Below are 26,015 nucleotides of genomic sequence, written 5' to 3' on the forward strand. Positions count from 1 at the left end.
GGCCAGCATTACCTTGATAACCAAAATCATAAAAAGACATTTCAAGAAATGAAGACTATAGACCAAATCTGTCAGGAGCACAGATACAAAAAATTCTAAACAAAATTTTAGCAAATTGAATCCAACAATGCGCAAAAGATAATACATTGTGATCAAGTGGGGTTAATGTTAGAAATGCAAGTTTGGCTTAACATTTGAAAACAATCAATGTAATTTGCCATATTCATAAAGTAAAAATGAAAAATATGATAATCTTAATCTCAGATAAGCATTTTACAAAATTCAAAATATATTACCATTAAAATCTCTCAGCAAACTAGGAATAAGGTGAAACTTCCTCACCCCAGTAGAAAGCATCTATGAACAACCTACAGCTAACAACACACTTAATGGTGAAAGAATGAGTACTTCCCCCTAAGATCAGAAACAATATAAGAATGTCTGCTGTCTTTGCATCTATTTGCCATTATACTAGCATTTCTAGCCAATGCAACAAGGTAAGAAAAAGAAATAAACAGTATCCAGATTGCAAAGAAAGAAGTCATATTCTGTTTATGGCATCGCATCTATGTAGAAAATCTGATGAAATCTACAAAAAAGGTACTAGAATTAATAAGTGTATTTGGTAAGGTGATAGATATAAAATCAATATACAAAAATTAGTCACATTTGCTAGTAATGAACAACTGGAAAATGAAATTTTAAAATCTCATTTACAAGGGCATAAAAAATATAAAATACTTTATATCTGACAAATATGGTAAATACCTATGCACCATAAACTGCAAAACACTGCTCTGAATTTTTTTTAAATAATAATGTATGGAGATATATATCTTATTTATAGGTTGGAAGACTCAGTAGTATTAAAATGTTGATTCTCCCCACTTACCAAATTATCCAGCCATTATATTCCTAGGTATTTCACCCTAGGGAAGAAAAAAGCATAAATCCATATAGAAATTTGTGCATGAATGCTTATAGCAGCCTTATTTGTAATTGTCCCAATCTGGAAACAATGCAAATGTGCAACAACAAATGAATATATAAACAAATTGAGGTATATCCATATTAGGGAATTCTATTCAGCAATAAAAATGTAATGTACTATTGATACAAACAGCAACATAGATGAGTAAAGGAAGCCAGAAAGAATGTACATTCTATATTTCTTCTTATTATTATATTTTCAGTTCTAGAAATATTCTTTTTTATAAATTGCAGTTCTCTGATGAATGTAATCAATTTTATCATCTATTTTCTTCAGAATATTAACACAAACTCATTGTTTGATAGCTGTAAGTCAGAATCATCTATTGGTGTGTTTCTATTTTCTGATGTTTCTCTTGTTCCTGGTTTACTTATGGGCCTCATAATTTTGATCTGAATGTCAGACAATGGGCATGAAAAATTGTAGAGGATCTGGATGATGTATTCAACCTCAAGAGATGATTTAACCTGTCCTCTGGCATGTTGCAAGACGAGGGGAAAATCACCTCAATCCAATGATATTTTGACTCAAGGTTGAGTTTAAGATTTTCTAAGGCTATGTTTACCTCTAGTACTCCCTCAGTACTAAGGTGTATCTCTTTAGGAGGTCCACTAAGAGCCTGGGATATTTACCAGAGCATCTCTTTCTTGATGCATTTTAACTTCAATTTTTAAGTCTTCACAACTGTGAAACTGCCAGAAGCTCTCCTGAGCTATTCAGCTTCTTTCTATGCAGCTTAATAACTGGCTAATGTCTCAAAGAAAGAACTAGTGAATAGTGTCAGACTCGATTCCCTGTTTTCCTTCTCTCTGGAAACTTGGCCTGTTAATCCCTGGTTACTTTAGAAGGCCCAAATTTCAGTGTTTATCTCCTCCAATCCATTGAGATTTCTAAAAGCTCTGTTGTCTTCTCTGTCTCTTAGTGGCTGCACTCTGTCCAGCTTCGAAGCATGTTGTTTCACAAAGCTGAAGACTCAGAGAGCAGCCTAAATGGAAAGATGGACTCAGAATGGTGGGATCACCTCTGTAAGTTTCTCTTCAAGTGTATAATATATACAGACACACGGTCCATGCTCTACGGTGGCTCACAACAACACCAAATAGCAGATGCTATGTGTCAGGTAGGTATGGCATCTAATAAATGTTATAACAGTGAATATGAGGAGTTAAAAGGAATTAGAAATTTTCAAAGTCAGAGAGGGTTTTTGTTCTTTGCAATCAAAATAGTCAACTAGAATTAGACATTATTGAGGAAAACTAGGTAACACTGGTACCTAATTCCTTGTGTGGAAAGAGAAAAAGTGGTTGGAAAAGAGGTCAGCATCTCAAGCTTTTGTGACCAGTGGAATGGAAAATACACAGTGTGGGGAGGAAGAAGACAGGTGTGGTTTTTCACCATATTAAGTTTCAATAAATGTCCATAAATTCTCTAGGGGAGACTGTTAATCTGTTCGAGCTGCCATAACAAGATACCACAGATTGGGTGGCTTAAACAACAAACATTTATTTTCTCACAATTCTAGAGGTTAGAAGTGCATGATTAAGGTGCTGGCTGATTCGGTTCCCTGTAAGGATTCTCTTTCTGGCTTGCAGATGGCCAACTTTCCACTGTCTCCTCACATGGCCCTATTTCTGTTTGTGTTTGTAGAGAGAGAGATAGCTCTCTGGGGTTTCTTCCTCTTATAAAGAAACTAGTCTTACTGGATTATGGCTCACACTTATAAACTCAAACTTCATTACCTTTTTACCGGCCCTATCGCCAAATACAATATAGTCACAGGGAGGTTAGAGCTTCAATATATAGACTCAACAGAGTTGCACCCACCTCACTTGCACTTAAAGTTATATAGGATGACATACAATTCATGTAGACTGAAGTAAATCATATGAAGATGACATTATACAAAGTGTCACTTCATAATTTTGACAATGCTGAGTACTGGTCACTCACTCTCCACGTTAATCCAGGAGCATTGTAGTCCCTCCCCACTTCAGATGGTAGTTCCCCCATTGGTACTACTATTTTTCTTATCTAAGTCCTCTAAAGAGTCTCAGGTTTTCTTCACTAAACAGCTTTACTATGGTAGTTCTGGCCTCCATTTCTCTCAATCACCACGTGAAAATTCAAGTTATGGTCCACTTTCCTAGTTCTCTTGAAACTCCACTGCATGTTGCACAGGACTGCATCCTACCAGTGTGCTGGGATTCTGTTTTTACATTTTAACCGCCTTACTACTAAGTTCATAGATCTTACATCTGCCATTACTCTAAGTTCACTCTAAGTGCAGGGTCATTGCCCTCTTCCAGGATGTTTTTTGGAAGGCTATCGACTGCTCTACCAGCAACTTTAGGAGGATTTCTCTGAACCCAAGAAATGTATTCCTCTTGTTGGCCCATCCTCTGTTTGCTGTTGTTATCTTTCTAGGGCCTCTTTATGCATATAAAAGTAAATATCAACATATTCTTAATCCTAACCCTTTAATACAAAAGACAGTATACAATACACAAGGTCTGAACCTGTTTTTTTTTTTTTTTTAAAGCAGAATGAATTGGGTAAAATCTCCATTTGTGCAGTGTTGTGGCCCCCTGTAAATGCCATGAAATGCTGTCCCTATTTGCTTTACTTTCAGTCATCATGTGTCATCTATAATGTGTTATAATTATTTTTAATTAAATTTGTCAAAAAAAGTTTAAATGATTTAAACAAAATATAACACAATTTAAAAACAGAACTATAAAGTCAAAGTAGATACTGTTAATGTGGGAAGAGGTTCAAGGAAATTTCAAATTAAAATCTCCCTGTTCTGTTCCTACTGAAAATTAAAATCTAAAATTCAAAATCTTAATTGCTAGGTTCTTTTTTTTTTCCCATAAATAACCACTTTGCCAGAATAGAAAGTTTTAATTCACCTGTTGGGAAATTTTGTAAGAGAAAAGTAATGTGGTTTGGGATATGGGACACTTGGTTTTATTATACATGTATGCCAGTTATAAATTGGAAATACGAGTTTCATTCTTTCCCTTGGAAAATCATGCTATTAGCCTACTTTTCCATCAGGAAAATTTTGTTCTCCACTAGGCTCATAATAACAAAATTCTTTGTTGAAGTAGAAAACTAGAAATCTCATGTTAATTTATTAAAATTCTTATAAATATGCATTGCAAAAAGATGGCAAAATATATAAAGTGGAAATCAACAACTATATATCATTACTTAGCAATAGTACAGTTTATTTGTATTTAGCATCTCATGCTTGCTATAAAATATTCCCTTCCTGTGATTTTAACAAAGTACCTGAAAGTGCTCTATTGGAAATAAAATACATGCTAAGAGGTTAGTTTTCTTTTGTTTCCCATGCCTTTCGGATATTGTGACATAGCACTATTTCTTCCTGCCTTAGGATCCTAACTGGGCTCCGACACAAGGTCATTTGATCGTTTGAGAGCCTTGGGAAACTATATTTTAACCTGTGAGATAAAACTGAATAGCTATTTTTCAACTCCTCTATACACAATCTAAGGGTATGCGGTCTTAACAACACAATGCATGGTACATACCTTCTCATACCTTCTTACTAAATTACTAACCGTCTGCCCTACTGACACACAGGCCCAATACATTTCCGCTAACAGAATCAGACTCTGGGTTTCCTAATCTCTCCCAGCTCTCCCAGGCTTCTTAGGCAACAAGCAACAACAACAAAACTTATAATTCCACCTGCCTTCTGTTTTCTTTGCTATCAGGAAAAAGCTGGAAACAAAAATCAAATCCAAATTAACTAGGATTTTGGGTAAGAAAAACTCTCAGTGGGGAAGGCATTACTGTATATGTACAAAACATGTTCCTCCATTTTACTTTGCACAGAGTAGTGAACTTCATTGTCTTTCTAGTGCTTCAAGCAATTCCGAAGGATAGCATTGCAAATGCACAGTCGTCTATGAATACTGTGTCTATATTTGAGCACAAGAGAGAATCATTTCCACTCAGTGTTGTAAATTTAATTTTCAAAAATATTATAAAATGAAGTAACTATTATTATAAAGATGCTTTTAGATGTCATTTAATTACAATGCAGGGTAATTTATTTTACCAGCTAGAGTATCTTGGGCTAATTGCATTTATTTATGTTTTATGCTTGTGCCATAATAACAAACAACCTATCCTATATGTTCATTTCACTTTTTTTTCAATCTCAAGAGATATTCCGGATTTTCCTCTAAATTTTGGTAATGCTTCTTAATTGTAAGGGGAATATTTCTTTGCCCTTATACCTCCCTTGTGGAAGAATGCTTTGATCTCCCTAGAAGTTTAATTGCATTTCATGGAATAGTTCCTCTTTGCAATTAGGTCTAGGCTTGGATGCTGAGCGTGTTTTCTTTCATGTTTCTATGCAATCATTTCTGTGGTGAATTTTCTGTCTCACCAATGAGTGCTTTCATCCCAGCCTCTGGGTAACAGTAACTTCTGAGTAGCCACATTCTTTCATCTGGTAAAGATAGGCTCTCTGATCACCCTTGCAGTGTTTTGGCAAGTTTGCCTTTGATTATTTTAATTATCCTTCCCTTTTACAGATAGTTAATGAATAGTTCTAGTTAAAATATTGTCATATCTCTTGTTGGGTTCACTCTACTAGGAAGGTGATCATCATCGAAAGGGTAAATACACTCTTAAGTCTCCCTGTTCATTAAATGAAATGTGTTATTTAAACTTGAGTGGAATTATTTGGGTTCACTTCTGTGAAAAAAATGAAAATAAACATTTTGTCATGGTAAGTGGCAATGATCTGTCCAGATTTCTGTCCAAAAACCGAATAGTGAAGATCTATCCAAATGACAACCTGCTTCTTGGTTCTCTTTCTAAAATTTTCATTCTATATTCCCCAGAGGACTCAGTTAATATTAGCACCATAGTTCTCTGATACTAAGAAAGTAAAGAACCATATATCTTGAGAAAAGAAAGCAGCCAAATAAATAAATAGTCCTGTGCACAATATTTTGTTCTCTTACACAAGTGAATGATTATGTTCAGGAAGTGTGGCCCAATGGTTGGAGGTGAGCCAAGACTTTCATTAGCAATTCTGAATAGAGATTTAATGACCCTAGATAGAGAATACCAGAAATGTTGGACAATCAATCTGTATCTCAGTTTCTCCATCTGTAAAAACAAAAACAAAAAAGAAACCCAGAAATGCCCAATTACCTTAGAAATGCATAAACTGGCCAAGGTCTCAAATAAGTGTATAAAAAGGATATTACAACTGCCTGAAAATATCTTATTTAGTAAGGTTTTAGACTGAAAAAATGCTCAACCAGTAAAGTGTTCAACTGTAGCTAATTTATTCAGTTATCCTTTTATTTATTTATCCATTCATCTATTCAAAAATGTTTGTTTCACGTTCGTTGCACACCATCTAAGTGCCCAAAATCGTACAAGGCAATGTAGATATAGCAGTGAGTGGGAAAGGCTGAATCTGTGCTCTAGTGTAGCTTACATTATCATTGTGGCCTGGGGATAGAAAACATTTAAAAGGGTTATGTGATGGGGGGTGGGGAGAGGGATGACTCTTTAGAGTAAATGATCAGGGAAGTACTTTCTGAGAGGGTAATATTTGGGCTCATCAGAAGTAACAGTGGTTCAGGCAGAGGAACATCAGGTACATGACCCCTAGGGAATGAAAGAGTTTATGCCCAAGGTGGTTTGAGTGTAGTGAATGTGAGAGAGGGCAGTCTGAGAAGAGATCTAGAAGTAGAAAGGGATGCATGATGTGCATCTTAGAGAACACAGTAAAGATTTCAGAATTATTCTAAATACAATGGGACACTTTTGGAGAGTTCAGCAAGGGTGTATCATGATCTGATTTGGTGCCTGCTATGTAGACAATGAATTATAAAGACCCAGAATGGAAGCAAAGAGAACAGGTAGAAAACTCCTGAAGTCATCGTAACAACCAGTGATGGCAGTAGTGGAATTGGTAACAAGTGCTTAGATTTGGGGTATATTTGAGATAAGCTAAATGGTTTCATAATGGTTTAATTTGGGGGCCAGGTGTTAAAGAGCGAGGGATCAAGATGACTTCCAGGTTTTTTGGTTTGAACAACTGAGTAGTGGTTCATGACATTTACTCAGATAGGAAGGAAGAATTAGGAAGAGAAATAGGACAGTGCATTGAGAGTCTGGTTTTACCCCTGTTAACTTAAAGTTGCCTATTAGACACCAAAATGCTGATATCAAGTAGACAGTTCTATACATCAATGTTGCACTCAAGCCAAGGCTGGAAATAGACCCTCAGTAGTAGTAACTGCATAGACGTAATTGAAAGTGTAGAAATGGTCAATGAATAGGGAAGAAGAGGTTGCCCAGGATAGTGTTCTGGGGTTTTTCAATATTTAGAGGCTAAGCAGAAGGGAAGGAACCAATCTTGGAGACTCAAGATGGGGCGGAGGGAAGCATGAGAATACCATGATACAGAAACCACGAGCATAAAGTTTCAAGAAGAAGAAATTGGATAAATATTTTCAATCCTTCTGAGAGGTCAAGAAGATGAGAATTTTGCAAGATGGAAATTATTGTTGGTCTTGATGGAACAGGTTTGAAGGCAGGAATTAGGATGAAAACCGAAGGAGATAATAAGAAATAGTTAATAGAAACAAGAGTGTGTGAGCAAAGGGGGAAGAGGCAGGAGCATATTTTCACGTAGCTGCATCTCCATACATCACCGTTAAAGCTGATAAGCATTTCAAGTGTTAACGCTTAGCCTCAGGATTGTCAGTTTATTTTTGTTTGTGTCTTGGGGGGCCCTTATCAAATATTATTCAGCTCCTTTTCATGTGCAAAGGCACTGTTCTAGACTCTTGGAGTTTTCATCGTTGAACAAAGCAAGCAAAGATCCTTACCTTCATGTAGCTTAGTTTTTGGTGGGGGAGACAAACAACAAACTATAGAAATAGTAAATAAGTATATTACGTAGTAGTCTAGAAGGTGATAAGTGCTTTAGAAAAATATTATAAGTAGAGCAGAGTAACAGGGACCTGAAGTGCTGGGGTTGCAATTTAAACAGGGTGGTCAGACTAGACCTCATTAAGATAACTTTTCTGCAAAAAAAATAGAAGAAGGTGAGAGTTTAGTCAGGTGGCTATCTGGAGGAAGAGCATTCCAGGCAGAGGGAACCACTAGTACAAAGGCCCTGATGTAGAGGTAAAGAAGAGAGAGCAGAATACTCCAAAGTGAAGTGAATAAGAGGATCAATGCAGGAAAGGAGGTGAAAAGGGTGGCAGTGTCACCTTAGGGATAGTTTATTTATTGTCAATGAAACAATGAGCAATGAGATGCAGAGTTTTGAGAAGGGATCGGTACGATCTGTCTCACCTGACAATAATTCAGCAGGGAGATGATGGTAGCTTGGATCAAGGTAGGAGTGGAAGTGATGAGAAATGATGGCATTCTGGAACTATTTTGAAGGCAGAACTAACAGGATTCCTTCGTGCATTAGGTGTCGGGTATGAGAGAAAGAGAGGAGTCAAGGATGACTACTGGGTTACTGGACTAAAATTTAAGAGGATATTGTTGCCAACAGCAGTGATCGATAAAGTGGCAGGTGAAGTAGGTTTAGGAATAAGAGTTCATGATGTCTGAGATGAGATATTCAAGTAGAGACATCAAGTAGGCAGTTGGATATACCAACATGCAGTTTAGTACCTTGCACAGTATCTGTTAAGAGCTTTCAGAACCACAATAAATCCATTAATGATATTTTCTCAGGTTCACTTAAAGCCTATTCAGGTAAGTCCCCCAAACATACCAGATCAAATCCTATGGAGATGTCAGGGCAGACAAAATGGTAAACACCAACAAATCTGTCTATAGACCAAGACAACAACATGGGTGATGCTAATAACAATGCAGACTAACCAGGTATATTTAATAGTTCCAATTACACTTAATATTATACAACTTTAAACCTCTCCGTTTGGATGTGTAGGGTAGGGCAACACTCAATTGAAAGTTTTTTGCCCCCTATGATCCCCACATCAGGCTCCATGTATTAAGTAAAATGGCAGTGGGCTTCCCTGGTGGCACAGTGGTTAAGAATCCTCCTGCCAGTGCAGGGGACACGGGTTCAAGCACTGGTCTGGGAAGATTCCACATGCCACGGAGCAACGAAACCCATGCGCCACAACTACTGAGCCTGTGCTCTAGAGCCTGTGAGCCGCGACTACTGAGCCACCGTGCCACAATTACTGAAGCCCGCACGCCTAGAGCCTGTGCTCCACAACAAGAGAAGCCATTGCAATGAGAAGCCTGCACACCACAACGAAAGAGTAGCCCCCGCTCACCACAACTAGGGAAAGCCCACACACAGCAACGAAGACCCAACGCAGCCAAATAACTAAATAAATAAAAGTAAAATGGCAGTGAGAGAGAGGTTTTTCAACAAATAATGACACATAGTTAAACACTGGATACTGTATATCATATCCTGGCAATCCAAAGAAAGATGCCCTTGACCCAGTTTATCTTTGGTCTATGTCTCTATGTATATGTGTCTCTTATAAAAGACAAGGGCAAAGAGATAATAACTGATACAGCCAACCCCTCAGAAAACTGCAAGTTTTAAAAAACAAAAAGGAAAATGGGCAACGACTAGACCTCTGATTTGAAATACCTGATACAATTAGTGATTGCCATTACACGTTCCCTATTAGCCTGACTTTCTTAAGCACAAGGAAAAGTTCAGGGTCTAAGAGCTAATCGGGAAAAATATCACCAAGCTTTGGGGTCAGTTAATTAACAGTAAAGTCATATTTTTCACAGATTAAGTCAGGCTCTTCCTTTTGACCTCATTTAATTGCTGCTTTTAAAGACCACTGGAAGAGTACTCTCTCATACAAAAATGAATTGAAATTCAGCATTCTCTTGAGGTGTGATGAGACCAGAACTTCAAAACACTGGGGTATAAGTTTAAGTTGGCACAATCTTTGTGGAAAGCAATAGATACTGTGTACTATGAGGCAACACATATTATTGTGTAACTGTATATATGGCAATACATATTAAGTTGCAGAGAAATATTGATACTTTTGCCATACTCATAAGGTTTGTCCTACAGAAATGTGGATAATGATAAGCATATAAAGGTATTTATCACAGCATTATTTGTAACAGCAAAAACTTGGGGTCCTGAATGCCCCGAGTTATTCAAATCAATTACAACAATTCATTGGTTGCTGTTTATATAACACTAACAAGGTGAAAATACAAGTGAATGACAGTCTTTCTGATTTAGAGTTGAAATTTATTAAAACAGCGCATAAAATTTTACACCTGAATTATGTAAAAATATTCATGTATGCTTCTTACGTATACAGAAATGAAATACTTTAATAGTAATTATCTCCACATTGTAGATTATGGTTAGGGTTTGTGTATTTAGTATTTAATATTGTATTTTGACCACAGATATATTTTAATTTCCACTTTCTTTTATGAGAACAGTAAGGATTATAACTTTCTGTAATAGAGAAATGAATTTATTTATTTTTTGCCATCAATATTCAATCCCTATGACTCTTGCCTCTGCTATGAAATATATGAAATAATTTCTCAATGAACATGATGACTAAAAGGCTAATACAATTTAAATTTTGAAATAAATGAAGGTCCAGCCGTGTTAAGCTATGAGGCTCTGAAATACACCTGCAGCTTCCCAGTTTTGATGAGGTCTTTCGGCTCATTGGAATAAGATCAAATTATCAGAGCCTGTCACCAATTCTGCCTAGAAGCAAATACTTAAAGCTACCTGTTGACAGATGCAGCTGGGCTGATAAAATCTATCACACAAATATTTTTGCATAATATACCTGAAGAAAAAAAGATGTTACCATTTTTAGTAGGCAAAAGGGTAATTTTTCATTTCAAACAGTAAGAACGTTTCTTTAATAATGTAAATTAAGAAATACCTTAGCAAATACAAAATGGGCTCTCTCTAAGAGAGCTAATTTATATTTAGAAAAATGCCTATATTTATTTCTATTTTTCATAGTTAGCACTTAAATAGAGACAAGGATTTTTAATGACCAATGACTGTGATGTTATATTAAACATTTTCATTGCTCTTTCTAAAATGCAAATTATTTATTGATTTTTAAGGTGCTGAATGCCTGAGTTAGGCAGTACAGTATTTTAAAATACTAAAAGCACCAGTTAATCAAATCTTGCCTAGACAAGGAACTAACATTTATTAACTGACTTGACCCTAAGCTTATCAGCATTGCTGGCAATAATTAATCCATCTGTACAAACAGCAATCTTTGCACCTGTACAGATGATTCTGATTGATGTCCATCTAGATGGAGGCACGTCTCTCGAAGTATGATCTTCAAAATCCCCTGAGACAGTTTGAATGATTTCAGATTCCTGGGCCCCACATTATAACTCCTGAATTTGAATCTCTGGGAATCAATATTTCTCATACACCTCAGGTGATATTTATACATATTAAATTGAGCAAAAGATAGAGAATCAATATTTGTATAGTTTTTAAAGGAATGAATAAACTGTACCTTTTAAATGAAGGTGACTATATATAGTATGTAATATAGCATTAATATACTTATATTTTGACTACTAAAATCTATATATGTGTTTTTATATGATTATAATTATCTATTAATAAGTTTTTAAATGCCTTGAGATATAGGAACACAATATGCCCCTTTCCATGGGCAGACGCATTCTCAAAAGATACCATGCTTAGACAAACAAGATGCTCTTGGTGATTCTGAGACCACCCTCCAAGGAATTCCTGGACCAAAAACTCAGCCTGGCCCCAGACATGTCAAGAATGCTGAGGACATTTTTTTTGTCATAGTATCTCTGTGTCTGTGTTCACGTGCATATCCATTAATGCTATAAGATGTTAGATGTTAGAACAAGGAAAGCCTAAAGAAATTTTAAGGCTATATTTCCCCTTTCATGGATTTGAAAGATTTTCTGGGCAACTATGTAGTTTCCCTACTCATTTTCCTATTCCCTTAAGATTATGCCAAATTTAATAAACAAAGTGAATGGGAAAGAAAAGCTGCCCCAAACAATGGAAAATTGAGATAGAAAACCATTTTTGAGGAAGGTAAGAGAGGTGGGCATTTTAGAAAACCCTTAAATCTCTAGACCTTTGCATTCCTGTGGCCTATTTTAACATGGAAGTTCCAGTATGGCAGGGCCAGTCCTTACTGGTGTGGTGTTCAATCCTAAACCCTTGAAGGCAGGCATTTAGTAAGTATTTTTCAGATAAGAATACCACAGAGGACTATTTTGTGCTATGACTTAACATTTTTTGTAGTTCAAAATCACTATTTTTCTATAGGAACTTGGGAAATAGCACATCTCTACATTCATAAAGTATATAATTGGCTTCTTCTTGCACCCCACTCTTCAATTTTCCTTTGGAAAATCTGATGCCCATATTCCCATGCAAGCATTATTTACTTCTTGATTGAAAACACAAAGTCATTTCTATTTATGAACACTTTCTTGTAATAAAACCTGGCATTTCTCATCACTACCATTTGTAGTCTACTTTTATAAAATTTAATGCATGTCAAAATTGTGCATGATCTGGAAAATAAAGAGACAAAGAAGAAATCTTCTCTTTATCAGTAAATGTCCTGAAATGGATTTATCAAGGCAAGAATTCTCATGATCTAGACCTGGTCTGTGGAATGTAGTAATCATTAGCCACATGTGGCTATCGAGCACTTGAAATGTCCAAATTCTAATGTGCTGTAAGTATAAAATACACACTGGATTTTGAAATTGTGCACAAAATTGTAAAAATACCACTCTAACAATGTTTGTTGAATGGATAATATTTGGATATAGCGGGTTAAATAAAATATGTTAAAGTTGATTTCATTTTCTTTTTACTTTCTTATGATGTAGCTACTAGAAAAATTTTAATTATACATGTGGCTCACAATATATTTCTATTTTAAAGCAGTGATCTAGATTAAGAAATGCACTGTTATTGTTCCATGTAGCAATTAGATTTGGCAATGTAGAACATAATTTCATATTGTTACAAGTAGTGGGACGGTTTTGAGAGAAACTCTTCTATCTATTGGTTTTAGGTGGATTAACTGGTCTAATTAAATGTAAGCTGTTAAAAGGGCCCCAGAGGAGGGAGGGGAAGGAAATGTGAACTAAGACAAACTTTCCAAGTCCTCAAGTCACACACTCCTGGTTGACTGGTTTGCTTAGCCAAGCTGAAACCGGTCTTATTGTCATGTTGGGCACATTAATTGGAGAGCAGACTAATTTGCAAGAATGCGTTAGTGCCCTTTAAAAGGTGATTTAAAATTCAAAATGATGGCAATGGCATAAAAGCATGCTTGTCTGATCACTCCTCAGAATCCATCTTGAAATCCCTACCATTATTCTATTTTCATTGTTAGAATTCAAGCACACAATAAGACATTTAAGATTCACAAACATTACACTCTACACCCTAGCACAAATAATTACCCTTCTGTTAAAGGCAGGTGGGGATATCCTATCATCAGATACATGGGGATTATAAGTGAAAATACAATCTGTAGATTTAGTCAGGGTTCCATGTACAGGAAGGAAACAGAAATATCACAATAACAACACCAAACGTATTTGTAACTGAGTGAAAGAAGTTCTGCCTTTAATCCACTAGAAGCTTCCAAAGAATTTGAGGAAGCACCTCCACCTCTAATATAGCTGCAATAAGACTGATAACTTATACTTATACCCACTTTATAGTTATAATTTTACATCCATTATCACATTTAATCCTAATGAACAAGAATGCCATTATTGTCTCCATTTTGAAGACAAGGAAACAATCCAGACCCTTGAAGTCAAATCTTCTGACTGTGCTTTTTCACTATATTGCAGGTAGGAAGTAAACACTATATTACCAGCTCAAAGACCAAAACCTGGGCTTTGAGGCAAGCAAGGTAGAGATTAATAATACGGAGGAAAAAAGTGATCATGACAGTGCTTTTAGAAACAGTGAATTCAAATAACTTGACCTTCATTTTGGAATTTACAGAATGTAAGCCTAAAGAGTCTTCCATTCTGTTACGCATGTGTATACTTCTCTGTATATGTAACAAAAAACATTTTACTATTATTTGATAAAGTGGTCGATGTCGGTTTTAATTCAATAACCTTAGATCTTTGGTCCAAGCCAGTAATAATATGAAAGCAAGAGCTCTGAGTGGTCACTTTCTCGAATACTGATTCATCCAGAGGTCTCACACAAAACACATTCAACAACACAATCTTAGAAGGGGCTCAGTAATACAATAAAAAGGAATTTTAAGAGCTAAAGCAGAGCATTATTTATGGAGTTCATTTTGTGAAGAGATTTAGGTTTCTCGCAGTCATATGGAGTTCCATGAAGACACAGGAGAGAAAAACCGCCTTTAGCAATAAGCAGGAATTTTGTAAAAGTGGAAGTTGGCCACAAGAATCAACCAACGAATGCTAATTGATACCTCTCTGGAAATCTATTCTTACCACAGCACTAAGAAATAAAATTAAGCACCACCTCTCATATACTGTGTTTAATAAAAACAAAAAAATTTAAAAATAATCAGAACCCAGTTATGAACAATCTAGATCAAATATACACACTCAAAATACATGCCGGTCTTAACATACTGGATTCAAATCCAAAACAGATGGATTTGTCACCCATGTGTTAATATAGATATTTTGTAAAACATGGATATTCAGTTAAAGCTTACTGAATGAATGGCTGAAAGGAAGAATGAATGGCTGAACAGTGTACTAGCATACACAGGTACTTGGATTTGTTTTCCCAGATAATAGCAATTGTGACTGGGCTCTAACCACATGTTTGCACTGAGTTTCCCTGCGATGGGCTGCTGGCACTCAAGGAGTGGTATAGGATAAGGCTGAGCTTTCCTCTCTGCCGAACGGGGTTGTCACTTCACGGCTCAAACTCAACTTTGGCTTCACCAGCATCTTCAGTCTAAACCAGAAGAAAGACCCATCTCCCACATTAGAAAACATCAATGTCAGGGAGAAAATGGACCTTCAAAATCCAAAGAAATAACATTGGTCTTCATGGTTCATCCCCCCAGCTTTATGTTTCACTAACATGCTTTCCTGCCAGTTTGTGGGACACAGTACCATAATCCTATGACCTTGGACTTATAAATACCTGCCAATATAACTCAGAAGCTGAGTGACACAGTTGGTTTGATTTTATATATATTTAATATTTTTATTAAATATGGAATATATACTAAAATAATTCATAAAATTATTTCTAAAACTCACATTTGGGCATGCTTGATGATGAAGACAAAGTAAAAATATTCTCCCTCTTCTAGAGCTATGAGTTATAGGTATTGAACCAGAATGAAAGAATTCATCTGTTGAAGCCCTAGTTGACCAACGTGCTGGGGAATTCTGGGTCGATTCCTGACTCATTTCTACTCAAAATGGGAAAAAGAACGAGTTGATACAAAAAGTGGGCTCTAATTTCACAGAGTAAGCTGCAGGGCACACAGAATGCTATCATCTTCCCTTACTTGTTTCATTGAACATGTGGATTTTAGGCTCAGTAGCTTCAGCAGCTCTTATGTCTCTTCCCAGTCCTTTGCCCCCTAATTTCTGGTATGAAAATGGCCAATAGTATGTAGGGAGAATAGCATAGAACCACCCAGTAAATGACTTGCATATTCTTTTCTGCAGAATCTGAATTATTATTTTATTATTTCCTATTTCAGGGGATTTCAGACTAACAGTGTGTTTCTTCAATCTCATTTATGGAGAAGTTTTCATTTTTAGAAAAATAACTAAACCCTTCTTTTTTAAAACAAAATTGGTGGCTTCATGCCTTTAATTATCATGTATATTAAATGCACTCAATGCTTACTAGCCTCTGGGCACATTAACGTGTATAGTAGAAAGACAAACTCTGCCATCATAGCTTACATTTTGGAAGTCAATACAAAAACAAATCATAGTCATAGACCTCTCCTAGGAACTCTTCTTATTTCTTTCTATCCATCATTATGTGAATTTCTATACTATTAACTCCATAATATTAGCAGCAAATTGTGGTTGCCTGGGAAAAGGGGCTCTATTATTTCTTCAGGTAGAGATGAAGAGACAAGATCCTTCTCAGAGATGTAAATCTGGAAGAGAAGGTAGTGACTCCAGGACACATGACATCAATAGCCTAGCCCAGGATGGTGTATGCTAGATGTAAAAACACTAGTTTAGCCAGTATTGCTATTAAGCGCCAGATTTTGGCAAAAAGTACTGCTCAGAGAAGACTCTCTTAACTCTATAATAATTTTTGAATCAAAGATGCTATCAATTATAAAATGCACTACCAAATTAAAAGCAGATAAATGACAAATTTCTAAAACAAATATTAAAAAGAAAAACTATAAATGAGACCAAGTTTGAGTTCTGGAGTTAGATATCTAGTCCTTCATGTCATATTATCTTCTCTAAGAATGCAATAAATTTATATATTGTTACCATCTTAGAATATTTGAGGTTCACTGATTAAAACACCCATTTCAACGGGAACTATATAAATCCAAATAAATTTCATGTTACTTCCAACCTAAAGACCTATAGACCAGGGCAAGAGAATTTCATCACTTAATAATACTTTAACCATGATGCCTGATTTAAAACAACAAAGAACATTCACTCACCAGCCAGAGAGTGTGTGTGTGCCTGTGTCTGTGTCTATGTGATTTTGCTGGATGGAAACTGAATAAGGAGAAACTTTAACACTTTTAAACAAGCAGAGAAAAATACCAGAAACAAGATTACTGGATGGTGGTAGATCCTTCTTTCTCATAGTCTTTCTCCTTTGTGACTGGGGACCCTCCTGTAGGCTCATCCCAGTTTCCTTCACTGCAGTCACTATAAGTTCTTAGGGGAGTCAAAGCTCTAGTTCATTGTTCAAGAAATCAGTTTCAATCCAACTTACCAACTGACACTTCTCTGACTTTATCTAACAGTTTTATTAATTGGATTTTTGCCTTCTTACTAATATCCCTTTTGACTAAGCCCCCATCTTATCTTCTCGAGTCCCAGTCTTAATAGAATCTATACAGTAGTCCAGTTGTCCAGGCTTGGGGCCCTGCTTTGCCCTGGTCTATTTTCCCATGGACTAGAGTTTTCATCCTCAACCCAGGCCATGTGACTGTGGCCCTCTTCTGTTATACTCCTAGTCCAGAGTCCTTTCAAATGGTACTGCCCCTGAGAATCCTTCTTTGACTCCCTTAGGCAAACATGTGCATTCCTGTTGAATCCTATCCTGTTGAATTCCTATCCCCACTCCAGCTGAAACCTTTTTCCAAGGGTTGGTTCCTCTTCCACCTTTCAGACTTGGGTGGCCAAGCAGCCATTAGCTAAGGACCAAGCCCTTCTATGGAGCTGCTGTCTTGTTATTCTGTAGTTATAGCCATGATCGCCCCCTAGGAGTTTAAAGGGCAACTGTAAGTTTGTTTTCCTTGTGATTAGGAGATACCTCTAAGCTGCATTGCGACTATAATGCCAATAGGTTTGTTTCCTCACAGTACTTATCAGGAGGCCAATGAACACGGTGGTTTAGCTGGCGACCTCTGGACTGTCTGGATTCAACTAAGTGACTCCAAACCTTACCAGTTTAGACAAGTCACATTATCTTTACAAGCTTCATTTCCTTCATCTGAAAATTGATAATAAAAGTACTTATTTCATATGATTGCTGAAAGGCTTGAATGGAATAAAGCATGTAAAGTGTTTAGCAGAGAGTCTGACACAGAAAAATCAATAAGGTTTATTATCATTACTGCTATTTTTATCCTAATTAGTTTGGGTCTCCATAATGTAGAGACTGTGTCTTCATAGCTTTGTATCCTTAAGCCATATTTCAGTCTGGGCATCCCCAAATCTTAACACTCTGAGCCCCTACTCCAACATTAGCATGGCATCTTGATTTTTCTGACAGTGTTCTCCCCCAAATACTTCTGAGAATCTTAGGAGTATCGTATGTGTAATGTGATTGTCCTCATCCAGTTGTGGCTCCTGAGAAAAGATTATTGTCCCCTTAGAGGCCCTGGCTCAGAGGGAGATGGCTGTAGGCATGTGTATGGGGAAGGGCAGGTGTTTCAGATATAGTTTAGAGCCCCTGCCTGCAGCCCTGCAGTCCTCTGCTACAGCTCATGGTCACTGTGTTGGGAGGTCACTCCTCCTGACAACCATGTTCCTCTGGACTGGCAACCTCCCCTAAGTCTCTGCTGCTCACCACTCTTTCTCTCTGAATTATAGGAAAAACCCTTCTCTTAAGCCCAGCTCTTTCACAGGAGGCTTCTAGACAGGATGGTTTAGACTTCCCACAAACTTTCCTTCCCAGATGATAACGTCCCCTGGTGGGGGCTGAGGAAAGAGGTGGGGAGGTGAGCACAGCCTCAACCCCCAGGCTCAGTCTGGTCAGCCTCTCAGACTTCTTCCTCATCCACGGGGAGTTTCTTACAGGGGACCCATTATTCCCATCTGTGATCTGTTTAGAGTCATCACTTGCACACCCTCTTGCCTCAGGTCTGACAACTATCTTTATATGAATGCCTACATAGGAATGGTATGAACCTTAATTCCTAATATAGTTCAAGATATTTCTCACGTAACTCCTAAAGTCCATTTAACCAGGGAATGTAGCTGTTTTCCAAATTGTCTATGTCAGTAAGACAGTTTTCTGCCCAGAGTGAAATGAGCCCCTTCAAGGTAAAAGAAAACTGGCAAACAGCACAAGCGGGATCTCTGTCCTCAGCTTACATTCTCGTGGAAAAATTGCAAATAAAATAGTAAATAAATAAAGCTATTACAGATTGTAATAAGAATCATACAGAAAATAAACAGTGCATTATAAAGCAAGTGTCAGGAAAAGGCTTAGGAAGCAGGCTTTGACCTGAGACTTTCAAGGTGAAAACAAGCCATCCACATGAGTGGTGGAAGAGTAATGTACAACCGTTGAAGAACTTTGAGCAGAAAGCGACATTTTCTAGTTTGTGCTTTTAAAAAAGTCATCTTGGCTGTGTGAGAGAAGCGATTGAAGATAAGATAAGAGTGAAGGCCAGTTAGGAGGCTGCTGCAGTAGTGTAGGAGAAAGATAATGGTGGCTTGAACACAGATGGTGGCAACGTAGATGGAGAAAAGGAATAGATGCAAGACGTTTCTGAAGGTAGAACCTATAGGATATGATGATGAGTTGAATGTAGGGAAAGATGGAAAGTGAAGAGTGAAAGAGGAATCAAAAGTGTTGTGGATAATTGTGCCATTTTCTGAGAAGGAGAAGATTGGGACAGAGACAAGACTAGGGAAGGCAATCGAATGCTCTGTTTTGCATGTGTTGCCTTTCACATGCTAATAGATCTTCTTCTTGCTTAAGTACATGCTTCAGTTATTCTTTCAGAAGTCTGTAGTTGGTAAACTTTTTGAATCCTGGTATGCCTTCATGCCTTAATTGCTATTAAAACGTCTTACTCTCACCCTCACATTTGACTGTCTGCATTCTGTCTGGTTAGAATCCTGGGATAAAGCTACCTTCCCTTACCATCTCCTCCAAGATTTTGCTCCATCATCTTATTGCACTCAGGGTTGCTTTTAAGAAGTCTGATGTCCTTCTAAATCTTATTTTAGCATTAATAATCTGCTTTGTTTACCTCTAGAAGTGTTTCTGATTTTTCTTTTTATCCTCAGGATTTTGAAATTTTATACCAAAATGATAGTTTTTAAAAAAATTCTGCTCAGCCTCATGTATATGTTGTCTAAAAACTTACCATTTTAAAAAATTTCTGGGAAATTTTTATTTAAATAGTTCTTTAAATATGGCCTCCTTCCATCTTTCCTTTTCTCTCAATCTGAAACTATAAGATAGACACTAGGACTTTTGGATATATTCCCCATGCCTCAGTCCTTCTGGGGGTGCCCTGGGAGAATTCATTGGCTTGATTTTCAAGCTAATTCATTTTTATGCTGTCTCTCTATTAAGTTAAGTTATCCAGTTTTTCTATAATTTAATCAATTGCAGTTCTTATTCTTGAGATCTCCAGTTGGTTCTTTTGCATGACAGCATGTTCCTTTTTCATGAGTGCTATTTTCTTTCATCCCTCTGAGTATGTCTATTATACTTATTTTCATGCTCTTGCCTCTTTGTTCTGTTAATTCTGCTTGTACTATTCTAAGCACGTGTATTTACTGTTTATATGGTTTTGTTTTTAAGCTCTTGGCTTTTCTTAGTGCTTGGCAATTCATTGTGCGTCCACAATTTGAGATTGTGTGATTTCCTGTTAAACTGTGTCTCTATGAACTAAGACCTACTAAGGGGAAGGATGGGAAAGCATGCTGAGAAGATATTCTGGCAGCTTCTCAGTGAGTTTGAAGAGGAGTGAGACATGCTTCCTGGTGCTGTACATGGGCAGCTGGTCTTCTGGGTGTGGTTCCCTTCCATTTCTTTCAGCCATTATCAGCCACCCTGGATATGGCCATGTCTCTCTGATCCAAGCTCATACATCCCTGACGCTACCTGGAGAAAGAAATCCCCACTGCAGCTGTTTGGTCCAGACTGTGACAGTGTTGATTCACTTGGCTCTTCTTTGCTGGGGTATTCCAACCACCTTTCCTATTATTTCTCCCAGGCCACCTCCTGCTTCCAGTATTCAACAACTCCAATCCTATCTGCTTGCCGTCCTCTGGGATTCCTAAGAGTTTTCTGTTTATATATTCCCTTTCTTATTTGTGAGCACATTTGTACATGATTTCTTCTTTACTTACTGATATCTACCATTTTTAAGGATTTTATGTGGAAGGGGACAACTTAGCTCATGCTCAGGCCAGTATATTGACAAGGAGGGTACCTGTTAGATATGTAAGTAGAGCTATTTCTAGGCACATGTATGTACAAATCTGAGGATGGGGGCAGGGAGGTCTGGGCTGCAATTTTCGCTGTTTAGATGAGGGAGCCAGCAACACAGAAAGTATTAAATGCTGTGGGGTCAGATGAGTCACTGAAGGAAAAAGTGTGGGTAGAAAAAAGAGGACCTAGAAGTGAAAGAGCACAGAAGTGTTCAAAAATGTGAAATGTATTGATACATATTGACTAGCATCTCCATTTTGTTAAGTGGCAACAAGTGAAGTAGTAATGTAAACATGAGAGTTCTTAAATTAGGGATAATTAGAAAAATGATAGTGTCATACTCAATAATTTTACTAACTTTATTAGTTATTTCACTCTACCTTTTGCCTATTGTTTGAGGACCAAATGTCTGAAATTCTCCTCCACACCTGGCACAATGACGACGATGTACATGGAAGAGAGGAGAGAAAGAGATGAATGTTGATTCATTTTCCTTAGAATCAATGAACAACAAATCCTAACCTGCTAGTAACATTTCTCTGATTCAGTCTTTTCTTCCACTAACCAGTAGCGATTCCTACACTAAACATTTTAGAAAGAAACTGCCTGAGAGAGAAAAATAGGCATTTGTCTGCACCGCATTTAGGGAAAGGGTGTTGTGCTCTCCCGTGGTTTTAAATTCTGAAGTTATTCTTGCTCCAGGCAACCTGAACTTCCCTTTCCCACCAGCTTCACACATGCTCAGTCTCACTTTTGTATCGCTCACCTATTCAAAAAACTGCTTACCATGGCAACCCTTGTCTGTGCGACAGGCAGTTATAATTTGCTTGGAAAAACTGCAACAAGGTGTCATTTTTCATAAACTCTTTATACTAAAATGTTTTCTTTTTCAGTGATTTCCAGTGACTTTGTTGTGGTCACATGGTCCTTGACAAAAGATCATTTATAGGTGAAAAACATTATTAAGGAAAACCACACAATGCTCAATATTAGTGATGGGTGGTGATGGAATTATTATAGTCTCTCAAAATAAGAACATAATTGACTTTTGACTATCTCTTCTGTGCTACAGAAGCAGTATTCAAATAACACTTGCCTGAACTAAGAAGTTCTACATTTTATAAAACTGTGCTTTGGACTGAACTGCTGTGAGGTATGAGAAAACAGACAGGGAGCCCAAAATAAATGCAACCCAGTTTTAATCTTACTCTGTGCCCCTGTATATGCATTCCATTCAGAAAAATTCAGACAGTCCCAAAAACCCTGCTATGGCATCGTGTGGTGGGCTCTAACAAGAGCAGACAAGAGATTTTGTCTGATCATGAACAATTATTCGCATGAATACATTCACAGATTCACTGAATTGCCTGCCAAAAGGCAGTGAATGTCGGACAATACTGCCATATTTTAAATTCAAATATTGGTATTTCTGTGATATTTGTTTCTGTGACCGAAACATGTTTGGATCAATATGCTTATTGTCACTAGATGTGTAATTCAAGCACCCCTAAAACAGGAACAATTGCAACTTTCCAAAACAATCGTTCACTATTTTCCAAATCAGATTATTAGTCTACACTTGGCATTCAGTGAGAGCAAAATATATTACACAAATGAGTTTGGTGCTCTAGACCCAGAGCATGAATGGAGTTAGTTTTAGGCTCATGAGGAATCTGGCCATGAGCAAGTGATGAGGGAATATATGACCCAGAGGATTAATCATTCTTATGATTTCTGATAGGTGCCCATCTTTAGCTTCACACCTCAGTATAAAAGAGTCTGGTGAAAAAGCAAGCTCTTTGACACTTTTACTTCTGTATCTTTTACATTTTGGTAACAGTTGAAGTTTGCTGTCATTTGTTTTTTAAGCTCAAGGCATCATTTTAGTAACAAAAAAATTAATGTAAATTTAGATGACTTATTTTGTTACTTGTATAATTTTTTTTTATTGGAGTATAGTTTGTGCCAGTTTCTGCTGTACAGCAAAGTGAACCAGCTATATATATATACATATAACCCCTTTTTTGCATTTCCTTTCCACTTAGGTCACCACAGAGCACTGAGTAGAGTTCCCTGTGCTATACAGCAGGTTGTCATTAGTTATCTATTTTACACATAATAGTGTATATATGTCAATCCCAATCTCCCAATTCATCCCACACTCCCTTCCCACCCCCCTGGTGTCCATACATTTGTTCTCTACGTCTCTGTCCCCATTTCTGCTTTGAGAATAGGTTCACCTGTACCATTTTTTCCAGATTCCACATATATGCGTTAATATATGGTATTTGTTTTTCTCTTTCTGACTTACTTCACTCTGTACGACAGTCTCTAGGTCCATCCACGTCTCTACAAATGACCCAATTTCGTTCCTTTTTATGGCTGAGTAATATTCCATTGTATACATGTACTACATCTTCTTTATCCATTCATCTGTCAATGAATATTTAGGTTGCTTCCATGTCCTGGCTATTGTAAATACTTGTATAATATTTTGACAAAACTTTAAAATGGATCACCAGCAAATGTTGGGCTACTCTCCTAAATATATATTTCCAAGGCAAAAATATCCTGTAAGCTTACTTTATGGAAAATTAAATCATCCCGTGTCCAGAGCAAAAACTGATTGAGAATGGATTTGAGAACCAGGAAGTTCATATCACTCTGCCACACATAAGGTGATACATTTTGAGATGACCAAAAGAACGGCTTGGATCTAAATGCTGTTAATCCAAAGTGGTCAGGAATATTTTCACTGCTTACAAGTTAGGTCTGATTCAGAACCCATGAGCAAAAATGAATTCCAGTGGATTTAAAAAAAATGGTTAAGTAGACTAGATAAGTGAGTGAATATTATAGACAAAGAAGTTAGATAGATTTCCAGGCTAGGGTGTTCTTATTTAAAAAAGACTGTGAAAGACAAAATAGAATAAAACTAGTGCCCACAGCTGGTCATAGCCCCAAAGAAAATGTATAGGTTGGTAAAAACACAGGCCACAAGTTTTAAAGCAACTGGAGGTGGTCCATTAGAGAGAGAGAGAGATTGCTGATTCAGCTGGCAGGGAAAGGGAAGCAGACTAGCTGGTGAGTGTGGCTAGAATCCAGCACCCATGTAGATGAACTTTTCTTAAAAGAAAGAGAAACTCTTGTTTACTTGTATTAGGGGAAATAAGATGTAAATGTTGATAGATTTGGTGGTGGGTAGATAGGAAAGTGCTACTCTAGCTGTTTCCATTTTTTTAAAGCAAGAATGAAGCTGATTAGGAGGGAAAAGTTTATGCAGAATATTTGAAGATACAGGAGAAATTATGAAATCATCACCTTGGAAAACAAGAGATGAAGCTTTTTAAATGAAAATTGCAGGATTCCTAGACCATGTTGAGAGCCCATCTGAGATTTGAGATAATTAATTTAAAGTGCAATCAATCTGCTACACTGGGTCATTTTTCTTTAGGTACCAACTTCAAGAGATGAGTTTGAATGGAGATCACAATAATGTCTATCTTGTTGAGTTGTTAGGAGGATTAAATTATTTAAAGATGCAAAAAGCTTAGAGCAGTATCTAGCATCACAAATGCTCAACTAATGTTAGCTAATAATTCCCATTATATAAAGTATAAAGTTATTCTTGCTCAAGTTTTATAAGCTATAATATTCTGTGCTCAAGTTTTATAAGCTATAATATTTTCTACCCATTAAAAGCAAAACAAGTAGAGTTTGGAAAATTATAAACCATGATCATATGTAAGAAACTTTCTTCGATTAAAAAATAAACATGGGGCTTCCCTGGTGGCGCAGTGGTTGAGAGTCCACCTGCTGATGCAGGGGACGCGGGTTCGTGCCCTGGTCCGGGAAGATCCCACATGCTGCAGAGTGGCTGGGCCCGCGAGCCATGGCCGCTGAGCCTGCGCGTCCGGAGCCTGTGCTCCGCAACGGGAGAGGCCACAACAGTGAGAGGCCCGCGTATCACAAAAATAAATAAATAAAAATAAATAAATAAATAAATAAATAAATAAATAAACATGGTTTTAGGAATCATTATATTTAAGAAGACCAGTCACAGATATAAAATTCCGTAGATTCTGAAAACTGAACTTTTCACAGGTTTTCTACAATCAACCATAATTTACACAGATTAAAACTAAGTGGTAAATTCAGTCTGAAAATGAGAATTCATTCATGAACAATTCCCCCCAAATTTTAAAGTATGGAAAATTTTGGTTCCATAATTTCAAGTATTTGTATTTTCTGCAAAGACTCTTCTTAGACCAATAATGTCACTTAAGTGTGCAACGCTTTGAAATGACACATGTTAAAACAATAAACTATATAACTGATTATTTGTGTAGCTTTTCAAAATACTTCCACATTAAATTCAACAAGCAAATACTTGGTGTTTTCTTTGTGCAAAGCCTCATGAGAAGCACCATAAGCTATGCCAGAAGGAAGAGCACAGTTGCTGGCCCTCCAGGGATTTATCAGTTATTATAATTGATCTTCAACATTTTTAAGAAATAAAAGAGAAGTATATTTTACTCATTTCATAAACAAGGAGACAAAAGATTTTAAAGTTAAAAAAATAAAGTTTGTGGAAGAGTTCCTGACTCTCAACTGATCACAATCAGATCACTCCAATCTATTCTCAGAGCTAATATAAAATGTCAGCTGTGAGGACTACCTGGACTAAGGAACTTAGAAAGAGAAACAAAAGCATTATTACTGTCATCATATTACTATTCCTAACACTGCTATTGCTACTACCATTACTACTATTAATTCAGAGTAACATTCTTAACCATGCATCCTGAAAGTCTTCCACTCAAGTCCAGGTACACCCAACACACGTCTGGAGAAATTCAAAGTTTTGTGTATCAATCTTAAAAAATAAAATATTTTCAAATGATATACAGAAACACAAAATCATATGGAAATCATATAACGTTGTATATTATATATATGCATATGTCTACTCTTAAACTAAGAAAATTTCCAGTTTTTGTCTTTCCTTCTTCTCCCCTTTAAAATTATTTTCTCTTTTCTTTCTGTTTTTAAAATAAGAAAATTTGGAGACCAACTCTACCCCCTGTACATTCCTCAACATGA

At 36.8% G+C, this 26,015-nt stretch overlaps 1 long non-coding RNA gene across 1 annotated transcript in view; it reads right to left on the reverse strand.

Moving 5' to 3' along the window:
* Positions 1-26,015, reverse strand: part of LOC307182053 — a 328,436-nt gene that overhangs the window by 200,063 nt on the left and 102,358 nt on the right. Inside the window, exon 2 of the long non-coding RNA XR_013827105.1 lies at positions 893-929. This is a non-coding gene — a long non-coding RNA (uncharacterized lncRNA). The remainder of the gene's footprint in view (positions 1-892; positions 930-26,015) is intronic.

This window comes from Stenella coeruleoalba (genome assembly GCF_951394435.1).
Source record: "Stenella coeruleoalba genome assembly, chromosome: 2".
In the NCBI taxonomy this organism is placed as follows: domain Eukaryota; kingdom Metazoa; phylum Chordata; class Mammalia; order Artiodactyla; family Delphinidae; genus Stenella; species Stenella coeruleoalba.